This window comes from Lissotriton helveticus, chromosome 3_1, assembly GCF_964261635.1.
Source record: "Lissotriton helveticus chromosome 3_1, aLisHel1.1, whole genome shotgun sequence".
NCBI classification, from domain to species: Eukaryota; Metazoa; Chordata; class Amphibia; order Caudata; family Salamandridae; genus Lissotriton; species Lissotriton helveticus.
In genome coordinates this window covers 981818678-981838386 of record NC_136061.1, presented here as the reverse complement: position 1 = coordinate 981838386, position 19709 = coordinate 981818678, and the positions used below count along the sequence as shown (strand labels likewise).

At 44.9% G+C, this 19709-nt stretch overlaps 1 pseudogene; it reads left to right on the top strand.

Annotated features, from left to right (window-relative positions):
* Positions 1 to 5255: 5255 nt before the first annotated feature.
* Positions 5256 to 6105, top strand: LOC144824829 (proteasome subunit alpha type-7-like pseudogene; annotated as a pseudogene).
* Positions 6106 to 19709: the final 13604 nt, after the last annotated feature.

Genomic DNA, 19709 nt, shown 5'->3' with positions numbered 1-19709 from the left:
GACACTGGTGCTACCCATTCTACTGTGAGAACAGCAGACATTCCAAACCTACCCCTCTCAGGAGAAGCGATCCAAGTAGTGGGCATTTCGAATAAACAAATTAAGGCCCCTGTCACAGAACCTATGGAAGTCTGTATGGCAACTTCCGAGAAATGCATATATTTGTAGTGTGCGATTCTAGCCCTGTAAAGTAGCTAGTAAGGGATCTATTGTGCAAAATGAACTGTACAATCTTTTGTACACCAAATGGTGTTGAAATTCAGACTCCAGATAAAGACGGAGTGTATAAAATTATGCTAGCCAGACAAGGAACAGAAGTTAAAAAGATATGCCTAGAAGACTTACCAGGAGAACTAAAAACTTTTGTAAATCCTGATATATGGGATTATACAGGTAAAGAAGTAGGCCTAATGGCAGATGTGGATCCCATAAAAGTGACAGTAAAAGAAGGTGCAGTTTACCCAAATATTTGACAGTACAAAATGAGTCCCGAGATAAAAGCAGGAGTCGCACAATAAATAGGGCGTTTGGTTGAACAAGGTATTCTGGAAGAAATAATGAGCAGTCCTTGTAATTCACCTATAATTGGTATGAAGAAACCAAATGTAAAGAATAGGGTGGTCCAAGACTTCCGTAAAATTAACAAAATTGTCGTCCCATGTTGCCCTAGTAGTACCAAATCCAGCTGTAATTCTGTATCAAATACCCTGGGGAGCCGGATGGTTCAATGTAATTGATTTATGCCATACCTTCTTTACCATCCCGCTGCATCCAGGTAGCAAATCTTTATTTTCGTTCAAATTTGACATGCATGTTTACGTTTGGAATGGTATTCCTCAGGGGTACACGGAAAGTCCATCTATCTTTAATCAGATTTTGAAAAAGTGCCTTGAATCACTGGTGCTGCCCGGAAAATCTGTCCTGGTGCAGTATATCGATGACCTATTGTTGGCATCGAGATCAAGAAATGACTGTGTGATTGATTCCATTGCATATCTGAACCATTTAGCAAAAGGTGAAGATAAAGTGTCCCCAGAGAAATTGCAATACTGTACAACCTCAGTAAAGTATCTGGGACACCAGATAGAAAGAGGGGTCGGGAGAGTGATATCCGAAAGAATCAAAATCATTCAAAACATGAAATTACCCCAAACTCAGAAAGAAATCAGAATGTTTCTCGGAGTTGTAGGATACTGCAGGCAGTGGATTGTGGGATTTGCAGTGCTTGCAAAGCCATTGGTACAAATGACAAAGAAACGAGCAAAGGGCCCAGTCGAGTGGGACGATGAAAGCATGACTGCTTTCCTGAAACTGCGTAACAGTTTATGTGAAGCTCCAGCATTAGGGATGCCTGATTATTCAAAAGAGTTTGCACTATTTTGTGACACAAGAGACAATTGTGCTCTTTCAGTCCTAACCCAGACCCATGGGTTAATGCGATGACCTGTGGCATATTTTTCTGCAATATTGGACCCAGTGGCATCTGCACTGCCAGGTTGTCTAAAAGCAGTAGCTGCAACATGCATGAGTCTTGAGCAAAGTGAATCCGTTGTCATGGGACATCCAGTAGCCGTGTATGTTCCACATTCAGTCGTGATTCTGTAAACCAGAACACGTACTCAGCACCTAACACCTAGTCGGATGACTAGATATGAAAGAATTATTCTTGGTTCAGAAAATGTGACAATAGTGAGATGCACTGTTCTAAATCCATCTACCTTATTGCCAGATTCTCACTTTGAGGAAGTAAGAGAGGAAGTCGAACATGATTGTATTGACTTAACTGAATTCAGTACTAAACCTTGCGCAGACATACAGGAAGAACCTTTAAAAGACCCAGAGCATGAGTTATTTGTAGATGGCTTGTGTATGCGCCATGAGGAAAGAGGACTAAGCGCTGCTTTTGCTGTATGCACACTATCAAATATAGTCGAAACATCCTATTTACCAGGAGTCAAGTCTGCACAAGTAGCCAAATTGATTGCTTTAATAGAAGCGTGCAAAATTGGAAAAAATTGGAGAGTAATCATTTACACTGATAGCCGTTATGGTTACAGGGTTGTGCATGACTTTGACCAGCTATGGATGCAAAGGGAGTTCATAACTTCTTCAGGAACTCCTATTAAAAATGGACAATATGTAAAGGAATTACTTGAAGCAATTAAATTGCCCAAAGAATTGGCCGTGGTCACCAATCTGGAACTGACAGAGTGACAGCTGGTAACCAATATGCTGACCAAGTGGCTCAACATTGTGCCAAGTATAAAATGGCAATAAACAAGAAAATTGAAGCATGTGGAAACAGCTGCCCACTTATGCTATTGAGTGGTGCGAATACATGGGAGGAAGTGAGAGATTTGCAAGGTGAAGCAGAGCCCAAAGAAAAGGAAGCCTGGCAGAAAATAGGGTGTCAGGCAAGACCTGAAGATGGCATAATAGTCTACCTAGATGGGAGACCAGTGTTACCTGATTGTATGCTTGCACTAATGGCCATAATGTACCATGGGGACACTCACATAGGGGGAGATGCAATGGTGAGGTTGTTTAGAAGGGACTGGTTCAATGCAAAGTTCAGGAACGTAGCAGAGAGTCTTTACCAGAGATGACTAATATGTCAGCGATTAAACCCTGGTAAGAAAACTGTAGTGTGCCCTGGGAAAATTGGGAAAGCAGAAGGCCCTTTTATTAGATTACAAATTGACTTCATTCAGTTACCTGCTTGTCGAGGATTGACGTATATTTTGGTCATTGTCTGCCTATTTTCAAAATGGGTGGAAGCATACCCTACTCACAGGAATGATAGCTTAACTGTAACCAAACTCTTTTTAAGAGAACTCATTCCTAGGTTCGGTTTTCCAGTAACAATTGAGTCAGACCGAGGAAGACATTTTAATAATGAAATAATTAGTCTGATCTGTGAAGCATTCAAAATTGATCAAAAACTGTACTGGGCATACCGCCCAGAGGCTTCTAGAGTGGTAGAACAATTGAATGGCACGATTAAAGCAAGATTGGGAAAGATGTGTGAATCTACCCAATTAGAATGGCCTGCTGCTTTACCTCTGGTTCTGAAGGACTCAAAAGCATTCCAGACAAGAAAACAGGCTTGAGTCCCCATGAGATACTGATGGGAAGGGCAATGAGGCAAGCATGTGTGCCAGTAAATCAGCTGTTAACTATATCTGATGATTTAGTGTTGGAGTACTGCAAAGAGTTGGCTGACCAAGTGCGTTCTATCTCTCACCAGGTTGGGGAAGACACTGAAGCCAGACATTCAACTCCAGCACATGATTTGAACCCAGGAGATTGGGTAGTGATAAAGAATCACACCAGGGAATCTTGCCTTGCACCAAGATGGGGAAAACCAGAACAAGTGATATTGGTCACCACCACAGCTGTAAAGTGCAAGGGAATCCCCAAGTGATTCCATGCCAGCCACACTAAACGAATACCAGAAACTGACAAAGTTGAGGCTGAAGGTTGTGCAGCTGAAGGGTATCAAGAAGTTGATCCTGAAGTAGTTGACAAAGAACAACCGAGCACCAGTCAGGATGAATGGATTCCTGTGGTTGACATACCTGAAATAAGAGTGAGAACAAGAAGCCAGACATATTTAGATAGTCAGACTGATAGTGAGGATGAGATAGGTATAGAAGAACGTACTCAGATTACAGAAATACAAGCTAATGGTAATCGTGAGGAGGACCAGTTAAGGAAAGAGCAATATACTCAGACCAACGAAACCCCTACCAGAACTCCATTGTCTGAGGAGGGACAGATAGGTACTAGACAAAACGCACAGGCAGCAGACAATAGAGAATCTGAAAGACCTGTACAGGACCAGACAGGATTAGCAAGACGGGTTTAGGACGAAGAAAAAATTCCAGGCCCAACAAAGTCATATCCTGAATCAGGTCTGATTAGTCTAGAAGAATCCATTCAGGCGGAACAGTCAACAGAAATAAGTCCTGGACAAGGTGAGTTAGAAAGGAAACCTAAAGTTGACAAAAACAAGTTGCGCCACAACTTAAAGAAAACAAAAGAACATTTGAAGAATCAGAAAATACAGTGCCAGCTAAAAGATTCAGAAAAGGTGATAAATGGCCTGGTTTTGTTAAAAGACTGAAATATCGCCTAGTCATAGATGAAGAGCCTGAACAAGTAGATGAAGTGACAAGTCAAACTGAACCGTCTACAAGCAATCAAAGAAGGAGAAGTCCACACTTGAAAAAGCTGAACAATAAATTCAAGGGCCCTAAATGGACATACGTCATCCTTGAGGATTTCAAAAATCTAGAAATAAGTGATGAAAGTGATGAAGAATTGATTGCTGATCAAGATATTGAAGAAGTGTGGCCAACTTCAGATAAATCACGTGTATTCTGTGTAAAATTCTCAAAGAGGGGTTAAGCCTCCTTAGTCAACAAAAATGGCTGATAAAGGAGTTACTGTAAACTCGAAAATAATTTGTATAAAGACATGTTGTAGAATATACATATGTAGTATATTGATAGTACTTGTAGTATGGCTAGGACTGACAATAGCAATACCGTATTTGATGGCTGTGAAGCAAAATGACATTAGTATACACAGAAAGATAGCGCACCACAAACAAGATAGAGTAGACTTAGAAGCACCAGATGATATAGAATTACATCACTTTAGAAACAGAAACGAAACTGAGTTGAATGTATTTGCTAGTCTATTAGTACATTAAGTAAAGACTATGCAGATTAGTGATTGTTATGTCTGTATGAAATTACCCACTTCAGTAGCTGAAGGTGTTACCTACCATCATTTATCCCTGACCTATGGTATTTCCTGTAGCATATTAACTAGCCTGTTTTATGAAACTGGAAGATTACAGTATTATTATTCTAACATATATGTTATTTTCCCTGAGATTCCTATACGTAGAAAAATTAATCCTGTCCTTAGTGCTAAAGATGCCCAGTTCTTTGGTGAATTTTTCCTAACAATGAAAGAAATAGATATAGCTAATGCACACAAAGACAATTTAACATGTAAACTACATGAAGAAGAAAATATATTTTTAAATTTAGTAGAGAAAAGGAGACAGGATTTCTAAAAGAAAGCCACTGAACCGAAACCTCAGATACCCAAATGGGCTGAAAGGGAGGAATTTATGGCAACTGGCAAACCTCATGCTGCTATATCTTTGGACATTGAAAAGAAGCGGAAAATCTGTCTCCATAGAAAGAAAACAGAGTATAACAATGTATTCATCGAAACGGTTAACAGAAGCAAGGATGTCTTCACGCTATGACAGAGCGATCACGGTCTTCTCTCCAGATGGGCACCTGTTCCAGGTGGAATATGCACAGGGAGCCGTTAAAAAGGGCTCCACCGCTGTTGGAATTCGTGGCAAAGATATAGTTATCCTCGGGGTAGAGAAGAAATCTGTTGCAAAACTTCAGGAGGAAAGAACGGTCAGAAAAATTTGTGCTCTTGATGATCACGTCTGTATGGCGTTTGCAGGACTGACTGCTGATGCTAGAATAGTTATTAACAGAGCCCGTGTGGAGTGTCAAAGTCATAAGCTTACTGTTGAGGATCCGGTCACAGTGGAGTACATAACACGCTTCATAGCAACTTTAAAGCAGCGGTACACTCAAAGCAATGGGCGCAGACCCTTTGGTATATCTGCATTAATAATGGGCTTTGATTATGATGGTGTGCCAAGGCTGTATCAGACGGATCCATCTGGTACATACAATGCTTGGAAGGCAAATGCTATTGGCCGTAGTGCAAAAACTGTCCGCGAGTTTTTGGAAAAGAACTACACAGAAGCAATTGAAACCGACAGTGACACAATCAAGCTAGCAATAAGAGCTTTACTCGAGGTTGTACAGACGGGTGGTAAAAACATTGAGCTTGCCGTGATAAGAAGAAACCAGCTGCTGAAGATATTTGATGCCAAAGAAATAGAATCCCTGGTAGCAGAAATCGAAAGAGAGAAGGAAGAAGATTCAGAGAGAAAAAAGCAAAAGAAAAGTGTCTGATTTTCCTAAATGGTGTTTTGCAAGCAATGTGCACAAGCAGATTTACATTTTCATTCATTAATTAGCTAGAATGAGCTTCATATGATTGTATTAGCTTGTATCCACGCGTGTGTGCAAAGAGCATTTTTCTCTCGCTATTTCATGATGGCGTAATTCTGAACATATATTTCTTTAAACGGGGCTTTCAAAGCAAAACCATTAACAAACACTATTGTCTTTCTACCTTTCATCGTGTTACAGGGTTTGAAGCCTGTTTGGATTTCTCCTTCACAAGTTTGATGTTTTTACTGTTGGCTCTTCAGTAGCAATGATATGTGTTTGACAGACTTTATAAAATCTGGATTTCATAAGAATTTGTCGTTCTGTTTTCCTAAACGATATTTGATAAGTTGTCATGCACTGTGACTTTAGAAACAAATTAAAAGAGTAATGTGTAAAAAAAAAACAAAAAAAACCAATGTATTCATCGGTTCCAGTGAATGTGAACACAATTTCCTCATAATTGGGGGTTGGGGACTAAAAGGGGGGAACTGATCCAGTATTTCCTGGAGTCTATTGCATTTGTGGGAACAAAGCTTACTTTAATCTGCCTGATCATTGGTATAGGAGTTGCTATTTTGATATAGTATTCCCAAAAGTATATCCTGTAAAAAGAATCACTGGAAGCAATGAACACGAAAATGAGTTAACTCGATATAAAAGAGCATGTTTTTCAGAAACTGTAGGTGATATATTTAGTGCATTGACACCTTCAGTGGGAGTAATTCTGAATACTCAAAGAATCTGTAAATTGTCTACAGTGGTGGATTGCTTATCGACTGACACTGCTGAAGGATTCTTATTGATCAATACCGAATTGTTTGCGATCAGATCAATGGTTTTACAAAATCGACTTGCTCTTGGCATATTATTGGCAAAAAAGGGGCAGAGTCTGTAGAATGTTGAAAGCGCAACATTGTTGCACTTATATACCAGATAAAAGTGTTGAAATTGGAAGGTATATAAGAAACATTACTAATTTTGAAGAAGAACTGAAACCACTGGAAGTTGACAGTGCATGGAAGAGACTAACTGATGGTTTCTCTTCTATTGGTAATTGGATTTATAATGTAGGTAGAAGTATTGTAGGTAAAGTACTAATGCCAATGATGGGAATATCACTAATAATATTGGTGATAATGATTTGGTGAAAATGCTGCAGAAATAGAAAAAGATATACAGTAAATGAGAAAAAGAACAAAAGAAAATTAGATGAGATTCAAATGGAAGAATTAAAGGGGATATATACAAAAGAATGAGAGTGAAAAAGAACTCCCAAAGTAATTGAAGAAATTGAACTGGGAGAATGTTGAAGTTGGCATCTGGTTCCTTAATTTGTGATGATATAAAATATCATCAAAGAGGGGATTTAAGAGCAAGGTTTCACATATAACGAGACTTGCTTGTACTCAGCCCTCTCGAAATAACTTATAACATATTAACCAACATGTTTCGTCTATTAAAATTTGCATTTCATGACATTTCTAGTATCTAGGGGAAGCTCGCCTATGTGCTTTTACTAACATTAACTCGAATGTCCTGAAATGGCCGCCGAAAACACAGGAACTGTACTACGCATGCGTCCGCCACATCTACGTGGTATGACGTATCTCTGCTATGGAGGGATTTTCTCGCTTCTGCGCACTAGTGCCAGAAATGGCCACTTTAAACCTCACATGCTCACGCTTATGCTGCAGCTTGTACTAAGCTTGTTCGTTTTGCTTAACCATTAATGCAAAAGTAAAAATAAAGTAATGGGGTTAGAGCAGAGATACGCGGTGTACAGTGCATTCATTTATTTTTGTATTCTAAGATGTTTCTCTTTGACTTTGCTGATAGCTCGTACTTTGGGCCTGAATACTGTCACATCCTCCATCTTGGGCGATGCTGCGCAAGCGCACTCAAAACTTTGAAATTGCTGAAGCATTGGCATTGAATAGCTGCCAACACCCTTCTTACCCATAATGTTCCTGGGAACCTGCTCTACTGACCTCTAAAGAGGAAGCAAGAAGACTCAAATAAATACAATGTATATCATTTGTATGTCAATATTGGTGGGCGGAATAAAGGCATTAGAAAATAAATTATGGGTGGGAACTTGATCAATTCAAGTCAATTTAGATGATCTCATCTTAGTATGGTGTGATGACCTCTCCTCATCTTTCCAACCAATCACTAAAGGGGAACACATAGATTTGCAATATTTAGGGGGAAGTACATTGCCCTCAAAATAGTATAACTAAGGTAGGTTTAGATAGAGAAATTGTCTGACTTGTCCGAATAGCTGACCTGTTACTGACCCAACGCACTCAATAGGCGATCGAGAACAAAGGTGCTGGCAGAGCACTCTGTCAGAAGAATCGATTACCCAATCAGGGTATTAATTGGCTTATCCTAGAGAGAGGGGTGTGACGCTGGCATTGCACTTAGAGGAGGTCACCTGTCCTGATCTGTGCCTGTCTTGTCCCGTGGGCACCTGATTAGTCGGGAGCCTAGCCCTGGTCTTTTGACCCAGCCCGTGACCAGGATTGGTCATTGCACCATTCTAGATAAATATAATCTATGTGGTATGTCCTTGTGCTATTTCCCTTTCTCACCATTCCCAGGTACCAATGTTTAACCCCTTGCGTACGTCGGCCGGCCAGCGGCCGTCCGACGTCACAGTGGGCGTGTGTGAAGGACGGCCAGGGGCCGTCCGAACCACACCCACGCTATAAATCACCCGCACCGTGGCGGAATTTCCGCCGCGGTTAAAGGGTTAAAGGTGTTCCTATGATTTCTTGCAAACTTTATGTCCTACTGGTTATATTCTTTTGTTTGTAAAATTCATAGTCACAAGATTGTGGCTTTTCTCATTTTGACTCAGAAGATCTTTCATAGATAAATCTTTTAAAACTTCTCCCCAAGTCTGTGGTTTATTACAGGAAAGGTAAATGTTTTAAATACTGCCTATTTAAACTCAACTCCCTTTTCGATCCCTAGGACTTATAGCAAAGGTGACAAGGATTGGTAAGTCATTGTTTGCAGGTATAAGTTCTAGAAGGACTTAAAGTACGGATAGGGTGATTAAATGAGTAATTAGTTAGGCAGGACGGCTAGTTCAAAGTGTAAATGTTATATGGGCCCAGGTGAGAGTGGTAATATTGAGCTAGTTGGTCCCTGCGAGCTCAACGATCTATCTCGTAGGTTTAGTGCCACAGGGGTTGTAATCAAAGCAAAACAAGGCTGAAAATGAAAGGCAGCTATCCTTTGAGGTATAATGTTCCACGGAAAGTTTGGTTTAAGATATAATTGGATTTTATGAGACCCATTGACTATTTAGAGGATGGTGGGAAGTTTGCTGTAGTGGTGATGGACGGTAGCTCTAGGTCGTTGGTACTTGTGTTTGTATTGCATATCAAAACAGATTCTGCCTAAAAGTAAACAACCGCAAAGGTGCACCACAAAGTTCTTCAAACAGTAATATTATTAATATAATGAGTCACGAAAAGATGATGTTTTTCTTGTTTTTCAAAGTTCTTTATTTTCAATCTTTAACACCATACAGCCGACGCGTTTCGTCCCGAAGGGACTTCTTCAGGGCTGTTAATACAAACATGTTTACAGTAAGATTTTGTTAAAAAACGAAAATAACAAACTACAATTGACATAACATATATCTACTCAGCGCTTGACCGAGACAGATATGCTACACAGACATTGTTAAAAATAGGCCTACATCAAAGAGCCAACCTGTACAAACATGGACATAAACAGGCCTAATTTCACATATAATAAAAACATTGCTAAACAGACAGCAAGAAAATGATGACAGATGATGGGGCTACATAAGTCATCCGTTATAGATTATTCTAATGTCTCCAACATTAAGGTCAACATATAAAGTCTTAATGTAAATCATTTAAGCTGCATCAATTGGGAAGAAAAGGAAAGCAGCGAATGTGAAACATTTGAGGCTCAAGGGGGAGTGCCTTAATCTCAATTCTGAGTCTATCTCAGGTGTATATGATACAAAATATTGGAGAAGGAGGGGAAAAGAAAAGAAAAGAGGAAGAACTGGAGATGAGAAAACAGTAAAGTGCAAGTCGTAATTTTTTTTTGAGAATGAATACCTTTTAGATTGGAAGAAGATGCTTCCAAGTAAGTCTTCAAAGGAGAAATTCCGTGCGGCTCCTTTCCCAATATCAATGTATCTTAAAATGATGCAAATCCTGGACTAAGTCTTCTAATCCGACTCTGTAGGAATCCAAATTTAGGAGAAAAGGGGAAAGGAAAAAATAAGACGAAGAAAAAAAGTGGAGAGAGGCTAATTTATTGGCACTAAGGTATTTCTGGGGACATGACGATCTTTTGAGGGCAATACTAAAGACGCCAGACGACGAGATAAAGACAATTCTTAGACGAAACTTACTTCCAACGTCTGGAGTTAATAAAGATGTAGGTGAAACGGATTACATCTGGTTGTGTGCCAGCTTTGCCACGAATTGGAAAGGAATTTATTGACGATCCGGGTAATCTGTATAAAAGAAGTATATAAAGGGAGTATAAGGCAGAGGGTAAAGTTGTCACGAGGGCAGGCATGAGAAAAATATTTTTTCTCTCTGATACATATTCAGTCAGGTCAATGCGCCCAAAAAGCGTCGGACAAGGGCCATAGTACACAGCCATTACAGGGTCTATGGAAAAGGTGAAGGGGATCATAACAAGGGTGAGCAGCTATGACCCAAAAAAAAATTGTCAATTCCTATTATTCTCTAGGTCTATTACCTGTATTGGTTTCTAATGTCCTCCGGATAAACAATTCTGTAAATCACTGGGGCCAGGATGCAGGCACTGATGGCCAGTAGACCTTGGGAGATAGAAAAGTAGGCTAAAACAGGCAAATGGTATATTGACCAGAGTGGTAAGATTCAATGAGGGGATGCAAAATAGAATTAGACTTAAGCACAATACCCACGCCCTCATTACTCGTAGAAGGTCCTAACAATTAGTAAAATGCCTATGATAGCCAAAACCACTAGTCATATAAGGCTCACCGCCCCCCATCTACAAGGGAAAAGGCATTATAGCGGGCCCCCAAGTAACAAAGGCTCTTAAGCAGGTGCCATTAGGAAATGCGGAACGCCCATAAATAAACAAGGCGACTCTGCAAAAAAAATTCAAGGTCCGAAAAAGAGGGGTGGAGAATGGGACACGAAGCCCCCAGTATTCTTTTATGCGCAATTTAAAAAGCAATCCAGCCCGCCCTGGGGTTAAACGAGGCACGACTAAGCGACGCTTCCAAATTTCTGAAACGCGGGAGTTGGAAGAGAGTCTCCAAGAGTGTCAAGAATAAGTAGTAAAATAGCTTGAACACAGCACGTCGCCTACAACCCCTGCTGGGCCGGCTGCGTGACACAATATATAGCAATTTTGGTCTATTGTGGGAAGTCGCAGGACCCTTTAAAAATAACAACACTAGGAACACGAGGAAGAGGCTCATAAAAAGAGAGCAGTGATGAGTTGATTAGAAAAGTGTCGGAAAGAGAAGAGGTAGTAGGAAAGACAGATAGATAGCGGCAGAAAAGTGCATGCTGGCGGAAGGGGAGAGGGTTCAGCGGCGCATGTTATGGAAAGTCCTAATACTTGTCAGAGGAGGTTACGCGCAGAGTTGGTCTGACTGCGGGAGTAGTCTGTTGGGGTGTGGCGGGAGTATAGCATCTTCAAAGAGTCGTAGAGCTCTAAGCTTGGAGAGTAAGTAGGGAATTGACTAAGGGTTGCCAGACAATGGTGAAGCGAGCGTCACGTGATTGCAGTCGCGCTATAAATAGTTCCATGGTTATTACATGCCAAAAGCGCACAAACCAAGATGCAATTGGGAAGAGGTCTCCGCTTTCTTCCAATACAATGCTATAAGTTGTTTAGCCGCCCCAAGCATGTGAAGGGCTATAATCCAATCGCTGCGGGTAGGTGCCTTTAGGTTGTCAGGCTTGAGGCCTAAAAGGATCGTGGTTGTGGATTCAGGCAGGGGGAAGCCCAATAACTTCTTAATATGACTAAGGACTTCCTTCCAGAGCAGGGTTAGGAGTGGGCAAGCCCACCAAAGGTGAATAAAGCCTCCAGATGCAGTCGAACAGTTCCAGCAGAAAGGGGATTTGGCGGGGAACATTTTGTGCAGGCGGGCATGTAATACCATTGCGTCATAATCTTGTATGCATTTTCCCTCTGCGAGATACTACGATAGATCTTAGGAATGTCACGCCATAGGCGATTCCACTGGGTGGGTGTGATTTCCGTGGAGGACATCAGTTGCCATTGGCGTTGGTATGGATGGGTAGGCAGTACCGGGGGATGCTGCAGGATCTGGTATGTTCGAGAGATAAGGCCCTTTGATTCGTCAAAAGAACAGACCAGCCGCTCAAAAGGGGTGAAGGGGCGGACGGCCGCCTGTTGCATCTCCGGTGAGGATACCCAGTGTGCAGCTGCGCATATTGGAGTCCCGCTCCCGATGGAAGGTAAAATTCCTCTCTGCACTGGGCAAATGTCTTAAGCGTTCCCCCTTCGTACAGATCGCTGATCACTCTGCATCCCCCTGAGACCATTTGGTGAATGTTTGCGGGTGAAGGGCCAGAGGGAATAGTGGGCTACCTGCAATGGGGGGTTGGCGGGATGGGAAAGTCGGGATTCCCTCGTGCACGGCCACCTTGTCCCATATATCTAGGTCTGTTTTTGTGGGCACAGCAATATAGGCGCTCCAGGAGCGTGCAGTACAGTGGAACCATGTAAGATCCCAGATGGTACGCCTAGTTACCGCCCTGTCCATATGGAGCTAGACCTTGTCGCTTTCAGTAGTTGTCCACTCCGAGACAAAGCAAAGATGAGAGGCCCAATAGTATTCCAGGCGGTTGGGGCATGCTACCCCTCCTCTGTCGCACGGTAGCATGAGGATCTTGTGGAGAATCCTGGTTCACGCCCGCCCCATATGAAAGTGGTGAGATCTCGCTGAATGCCCTGTATCTGGTGTTGTGGAATAGGGGTGGGAAGGCATTGGAATAAATACAGAATTTTAGGGAGTATCGGCATTTTAATGGCGTTAAGTCTGCCCAGCCAGGACAGCGTCAGAGATTTCCACCCTCTCAAGTCCTCCAAAACAGTTCTCCTGCATTCCCGCCAGTTTACTTGGGTCCACGTGTCAAGGGAGGGAGTCAGTTGAAGCCCTAGACACCCGGATGTGGTCAGTGGCCCATTGATAGGGAGCAAGCTTTTTCAAGACTGGTATCTCTTCTTCAGGGATTGTAATATTCAGAGCCCAGGATTTGCAATGATTGATTTTAAGGCCTGAGACCCGCTCAAAGGACTGTAGCAGTGAGTGAAGTGCCGGGAAGGATATATGTGGACGCGATAATGTGAGGATAAGATCGTCTGCGAAGAGTGCTACCTTGTTCTGCTGACCCCCGAGGGAGAGGCCATGTATGTTCGCAGTCTGCCTGATCATCCCCGCTAGAGTACCCCTATTGAGTACCCCTATGGATCTGTAAGCTGTCCATTGACCCGTACCCTAGCTTGTGGAGAAATGTAGGGGGCCATGATCATGGAAATCATGTTCCAGCTCAGTCCAACTTTCTGCAACACTGCCCGGAGGAAGGTTCAGTCCACCCAGTCAAACACCTTCTCCGGTTCAAGCGACAGAAGGCAAGCCGGTATGTTCCAGTGGTGTGCTTTCCCCACCAGGTCAACGCACATTATCCGCCCCTTGACGGTTGCGGATGAAGCCAACTTGGTACGGCTCCACAAGGCCAGGCATATGTGTATATTTTAAGGTCCGTGTTCAGCAAGGCTATGGGGCGATAGGAAGCACATAACGTGGGGTCTTTTCCCGGTTTGGGGATAAGGGCTATCTCTGCCATACCCATGCAGGGAGTCGGCCCATCCACATCCGAGAAATAATTATATAGTCGCAAGAGGTGGGGTTGGAGTTGCACCAGAAACATGCGGTAGAAGGCCAGTGGTAGGCCATCCGGTCCCGGCGTCTTCCCAAGAGGAAGGTCTTTTAACGCTGCCGTCAGCTCCTCTGTAATGAGAGGACCTTCTAGTTGTTTGGCATGGTGGGGATGAATTGGAGTTCAGGTAAACTGGTTCACAACGTAATTGATGAGGTCCTGGGATGGTGCTTCTGCCGTGTAAAGGGCAGCGTAATAGGCTCTAAAGGCTTCACATTTGGCCCGTTCCGTGGTGACCCTTTCTCCATCTAGCAATTGGATGTTGGCTATATGGGCCTTTACTGCCAGCACTTGCAGGCGTTTCACCAACAATTTGCCCACTTTGTCTCCCCCTGCAAAGTACCGGTGCTTTAAGGCTAGAACGGATCTCTCAGCTTTATTGGTGCGCAAGGAGCGTAGTTGCCCCCGTAGGTTTGCGAGCCGCCATCGACCTGCAAGCGCGGGGTGCTCCTGATCTTGTCTATCTAGTTTTTTAATGTCCTTAGAGAGGTTATCCTCCAGAAGTCGGGCCTCGCGCGTCCCCGAAATCGATAGGGATGTGATGTGGCCACAGATTGTAGCCTTGAAGGCATCCCACACCATGGGAAAGGGTGTTTCGGGTATATAATTACTCGTGAAGTAAGAGTCAATGGCAGTCCGTCTGCTTTCCACATCGGATGGATCACGCAGGACCTTCGGCGGCAGGCGCCACAGCGGGGGACGGGTGGGGCAAGCGGCCGGGTCCTGTAGGAGAAGCTCAACATGGGCATGGTCGGAAAGTGATATGGCAGACATAGATGTCGCCAGCATGTCTCTTATCAGGGCGTGAGAGATAAAGAAATAGTCGATACTCGAGTACGAGCGGTGAGCATGTGAGTAGAACGAGAAATCCCTTACCTCAGGAGAGTGGTACTGCCATTTATCCATCAAGCCAATGTCCGCTATCTGTCTCCGGAGAGTGGAAGACATAGCCCCCGTCCTAGTCGAAGAAGCTTCACTGGGTTCTACCCTAGGGTCCCATACTAGGTTAAAATCTCCCCCCAGAATCAATGAGGGGTCGTTCTGCAGCACGTGATCCCGCAAGAGCGTCCGGACGTAGGAGTCCTGCATCTAGTTAGGCGCATAGACATTACACAGCATGAATAGGCGCTTCCCAATCCCTACCCCCGCTCTAATGAAGAATCCATCTGAGCTGCGAAAGACTTTAAGTTCCCCCTGCCTCATACCATTTCTGCACAGAATTGTCACTCCTGCCGTTTTGGTGGGTGCCGTGGCCCAGAATTGGAGGGGATATTTAGGGTGTGCGATGCGCGGAATGTCTATTTTTAAAAGATGGGTTTCTTGGAGGAAAATAATGTCTGGGTTGTGTTGAAGAAGGTAGCGCCACATCTGCCGCCGCTTGTTGGGAGAGTTAAGCCCCTTAACATTAAGGGATATAACCTTTAAAGGGCAACGGGAGAGCCATAGGCGTGTCTGAACCCAAATTAGTCCATCATGCCACTATAAAAAGCAGGTCGGAGCAAGGGGAAGGGGGAGCAAGAGCATGTCCTTCCTGTCAAGAGAGGTGCGCATGAGTCCATCATGCCACCATAGGGAGCAGGGCAGGGCAAGGGGAAGGGGGCGCAAGAGCGTGCCTGTCCTGTCAAGAGAGGTGCCCCACAGCATTGGGGTCTCCCGTCCGCCACATCTAGTAGACAAGAAGAAGTAAGGAAGAAGAGTGAGGTAAGTAGGAAAAGATAAGAGTGAAAAGTAAATAACCAACAATGGCCAACCGGGCCACATTGTTCTGTTCCAGTTGTGGGTCAGCCTGCACCACAAGGTTTGGGTGATCACAGAGATGTCACTCTCTCAAGAACAGATGGGGTAGGTCATCAGCTGCTCTCGGGTTCGTCCAGATGAGGTGCTCCAGCACCGTCTACACTGGAAGCGGGGAGCTGGGCTGTTGTCCAGTTCGCTAGAGCAGGCATCTATCCCGGTAGGGGAAGGACGCTCTCCCAGAGGTTAGTCATGTAGACCACTGCGGGTATGTGGGCTGTCTATCAGGAGGTTGGGGAGAGTGATCCTGCCTCTGATTTATCTCCCTCCAAGGTCCTGATGTGTTCAATGATGTCCTACTTAGCCTGCAAAGACGATTGTTCATCAAGGGGTGGCGAACGTTTGTGATGACGCGCAGTAGACCAGGATGGTTTGGCAGGCACCCGTGTAGGAGGTGGGAGACAAGTGGGGCTTTCAGGTTGAGCGGAGGGGAGTCAGAGCAGTTGAACCGCTTCTTTGTATGACCGCATCACCCTACGTTTGGACTCCCACTGAAAAATGAGGGCAAATGGGTGCCGCCACTGATAGGGGATATCCATGCTCCTCAGCTTGTCCGTCACAGGTTTGAAGACGCGGCGTTAGGGGTTAGGTCCTGAAGATCTGGATTTTGTTCCCAGCATAGGTGAGATCCTGTTTGGCTCGCGCTGCCCTGAGTATAGCCTCCTTTTCTGTGAAGAAGTGGACTCTAGTTAAAATGTCCGTCAGGACGTCCAGTCTGCCCGCGGGCCCGGAGACCCGGAGACCTGATGCGCCCGGTCCAGGGCCGGCGGGGAAGCGTCATCGTCCCCCCAGACCTCGTGGAGGAGCTGTGTCACGTAAGTCATAATGTCTTTCCCTTCCACCCCAAGAGGTTGTTCCGGCGACTCTGATTCTCCAAGTCCTCCCCTTTGAGTTGCAGTTCTATATGTTGTTCTTCCAGGGTGGCCAGGCGTTGCCAGAGTTGCTCCTGGTCCTCTGTGCGGGTGTCGACTGTCTTTTCCAGCCCGCCACTCATTCGCCCTGGTCCGTAACCTCTTTCCTGAGTTCCAGAACAGAGGAATGCACTTCGGTGCGCAGGGAGCCTATTTCGGTCTTGAGTTCGGACATGAATGAGGCCATGAACGCTTGTGTTAACGGCAGGGAGTCCCCTCCAGCCTGCGGTACCACCTCAGCGGGGGCAGACAATCCCATCTTGCCCCACATTGCTGCTACAGGATTGTCCTTGGGGGTCGCCACTGAGGCGTCCTTGCCCCCTTTGGAGCGTGTCATTTCTAATCTGCAAATGTCTTGTAGAGTGCCAGTGGCTAAGGGCAGCGAGGGTCCGTAGGATTGTCTGCAAGGGCGTTTGGTTGTCAAGGAAGCTCACTACACATCAGATGCAGGGGTCCCCAGGGAAAAGAGCAGTCACTGGGATGTTAGTCGTCCGGTTCCCTAATGGCCCGTGATGCTCTCCGACGACGTGGTCAGTAATACCTAGAGCAAGCGTGCAGCGCACCACCTTTGCAAGACAGCAGGGCCCGGGTTTAGTGGTCAAGTGTGGTGGGGCAAGTGAAGAGATCAGTAGCAGTGGCTATCCCAGTCCGCTCCACCCCATGCTGCGTATCCACATGGCAGGCACCCCCACAGCAGGGTCCTCAAGGAAGGCACCATCCCCACCCAGCAGGCCACCCGCGGGTCCGCAGGCCCCGCACCAGTTCCAAGAGGGCAGAGAAGTCCAATGCAACAGGCCCAAGTATGCAGGCAGTCGTGGATGTTCATAAGATTGCAGCAATGCCTGTGCCCGGTGTCTCCCTCTAGGCCCACAGCTTTCCCTCAGGGCCCACGGTGCTCCTGCGAAAGCATGTGGCCAGCTCCCTTTCAGGTTAGTGTCCAAGTCATGCCCCGCAATCTCCCCACTCCAACCTCAAGGGGGCAGGTGGGGCCCAAGGCAATCTTCCTAGTCACGCGGGAGTCAAAGTCCCACACAGGGGGATCCACCGTGCAAGGCCCACAGCGCTGCCTCGAGGCCACGCAATCGCCATGTATTGTCACCAAAATGGCAGCCAGCCCACTAGAGGGCCCGAAATCTCGCCACGCGCCTTGCGGCAACTCCAGAGGGCCAACGGGGCTCAGAGCAACAGGTTTGGGCACCCAGGAGACCGCAGCACCACCCGGGGTTGCAGAGACGCCCACTCCAGGAGTCCTCTATGGCCCAGAGAAGTCTGTAGAAGTGATGGAGCAAGAATTCGCACGTAATGCGGCTTGCTTGTACTCATGAACCTCGAATAACCTTAATGAACTAAATCAACTTGTTTGTCTTACTAATTTCCCTTTATTCTGCCATTTTTGGGTATCTGAGTGATGCTTGCCTATGTGTTTATTAACCTTAACAAAGCTTGCCTCTAAAATGGCCGCTGCTTGGCGGGATTTTCTTCTACGCATGCGTCGGTCACAATCACGTGACGTGACAAACTCGCAGTTCTGGTGGGAACTTTTCGCGCTTGCGCACTTGACTTAAGATGGCCGCTTTGTGTTCTCACATGCCGAAGCTTGTCTTGCCGCTTTCTGCTTTCTGTGCGTATAATGCTATAGTTAATATAAAGTAAGGGGAGTCATATAGGGATTCATGGTATACAGTGTAATAATTTATTTTCTATGTTCTAAATTGTTTTCGCTTACTTTACATGTATTGAAAATCCGTGAGCATGCGGGATGAAAGTACTCCATATTGAACAGCCTTTCTGCGCATGATAGTCTTCTGCCGGTGGCATTGAAACCCTGCCAAGCCAAGGTCCCAGCCAAGATGTGCCTGGGAAGATGCACCTTCGCCTAGCAGAAAAAGCTGAACTGTTCTAAATGTATCATAATTCATAGATGCACTATTGTTACGTTAAAATTTATGTCATGGGAACCCCAAATTCAATAGGCGGTCCCAGAGTATGCTAATTAAGTCTTGTAGAAGTGAAATGTGGTTGGTGTGTTGACCTGGCCTACTTGTGGACCAATCAAAATTGGGGATTCTTACACTTGCAACATTTGGGGGGTGGTACACTGACCCAAAAACAGTATAACTAGCCTAGGTTTAGCTAGAGAAATTGTCCGACCTGTCTGAATAGCTGACCTGTCACTGACCCAACGCACTCAATAGGTGATTGATACAGACTGCTGCGGAGCACTCTGTCCGTAATTTCCAGAGATCCAAGCGGGGTTTTGAACCTGAAGTGCTGGCGGAGCACTTTGCTGAGGAATTCGATAACCCAATCGGGGTTCTGACTGATAGCTGCAGAGAGGGTGGAGCGCAGGCGCTGCTTCCGAACTGCGGGTGCTGGTCTTACCTTGGTGGTCCTGTCCTGATCCTAACTTGGTTTCCCTGTCCTGTCCTGGGGTGTCCATTCTGCACCTGCTGGCCTACTGGCGACTAGTTTTCCTTGGGGTTCTTCCCGTCCTTAACTGACCTGTGGCCAGGGTTGGTCTTCACACCATACTAGGTAAATATAGTGCTGAAAGTCTACTCTGCATCTTCTATATTTTCCTTTCTTCGCTTTAATAAAGTCATACTCTTCCATATTTGATTTTCCATGCTTTTCGCACTATTAAATGATCAAGTCATACATTATCATTGTTATACTAGCATGTTCCATTTCTTACCCATCCTTTAAGTACATTCCTGTTTTCAGTTCATGATATATAGATGTTCCTTTTCTTTACCCTCCTTTAGCCAATTATAATAAATCTGCATTGAAATAGTAGCGTGTGTGCCACTTCTACCCTTCCTAATAGTCACATGTTATCTTTCGAGTCTCCATAGACTGATAAAATTCTCGTACTATGTCTACTATTGAAGGATATATATTCTAGTATGTTCCTTATCTTCCCCGTTCTTTAGCTGCTCCACGCCTAGTCTAAACCTGAAAAT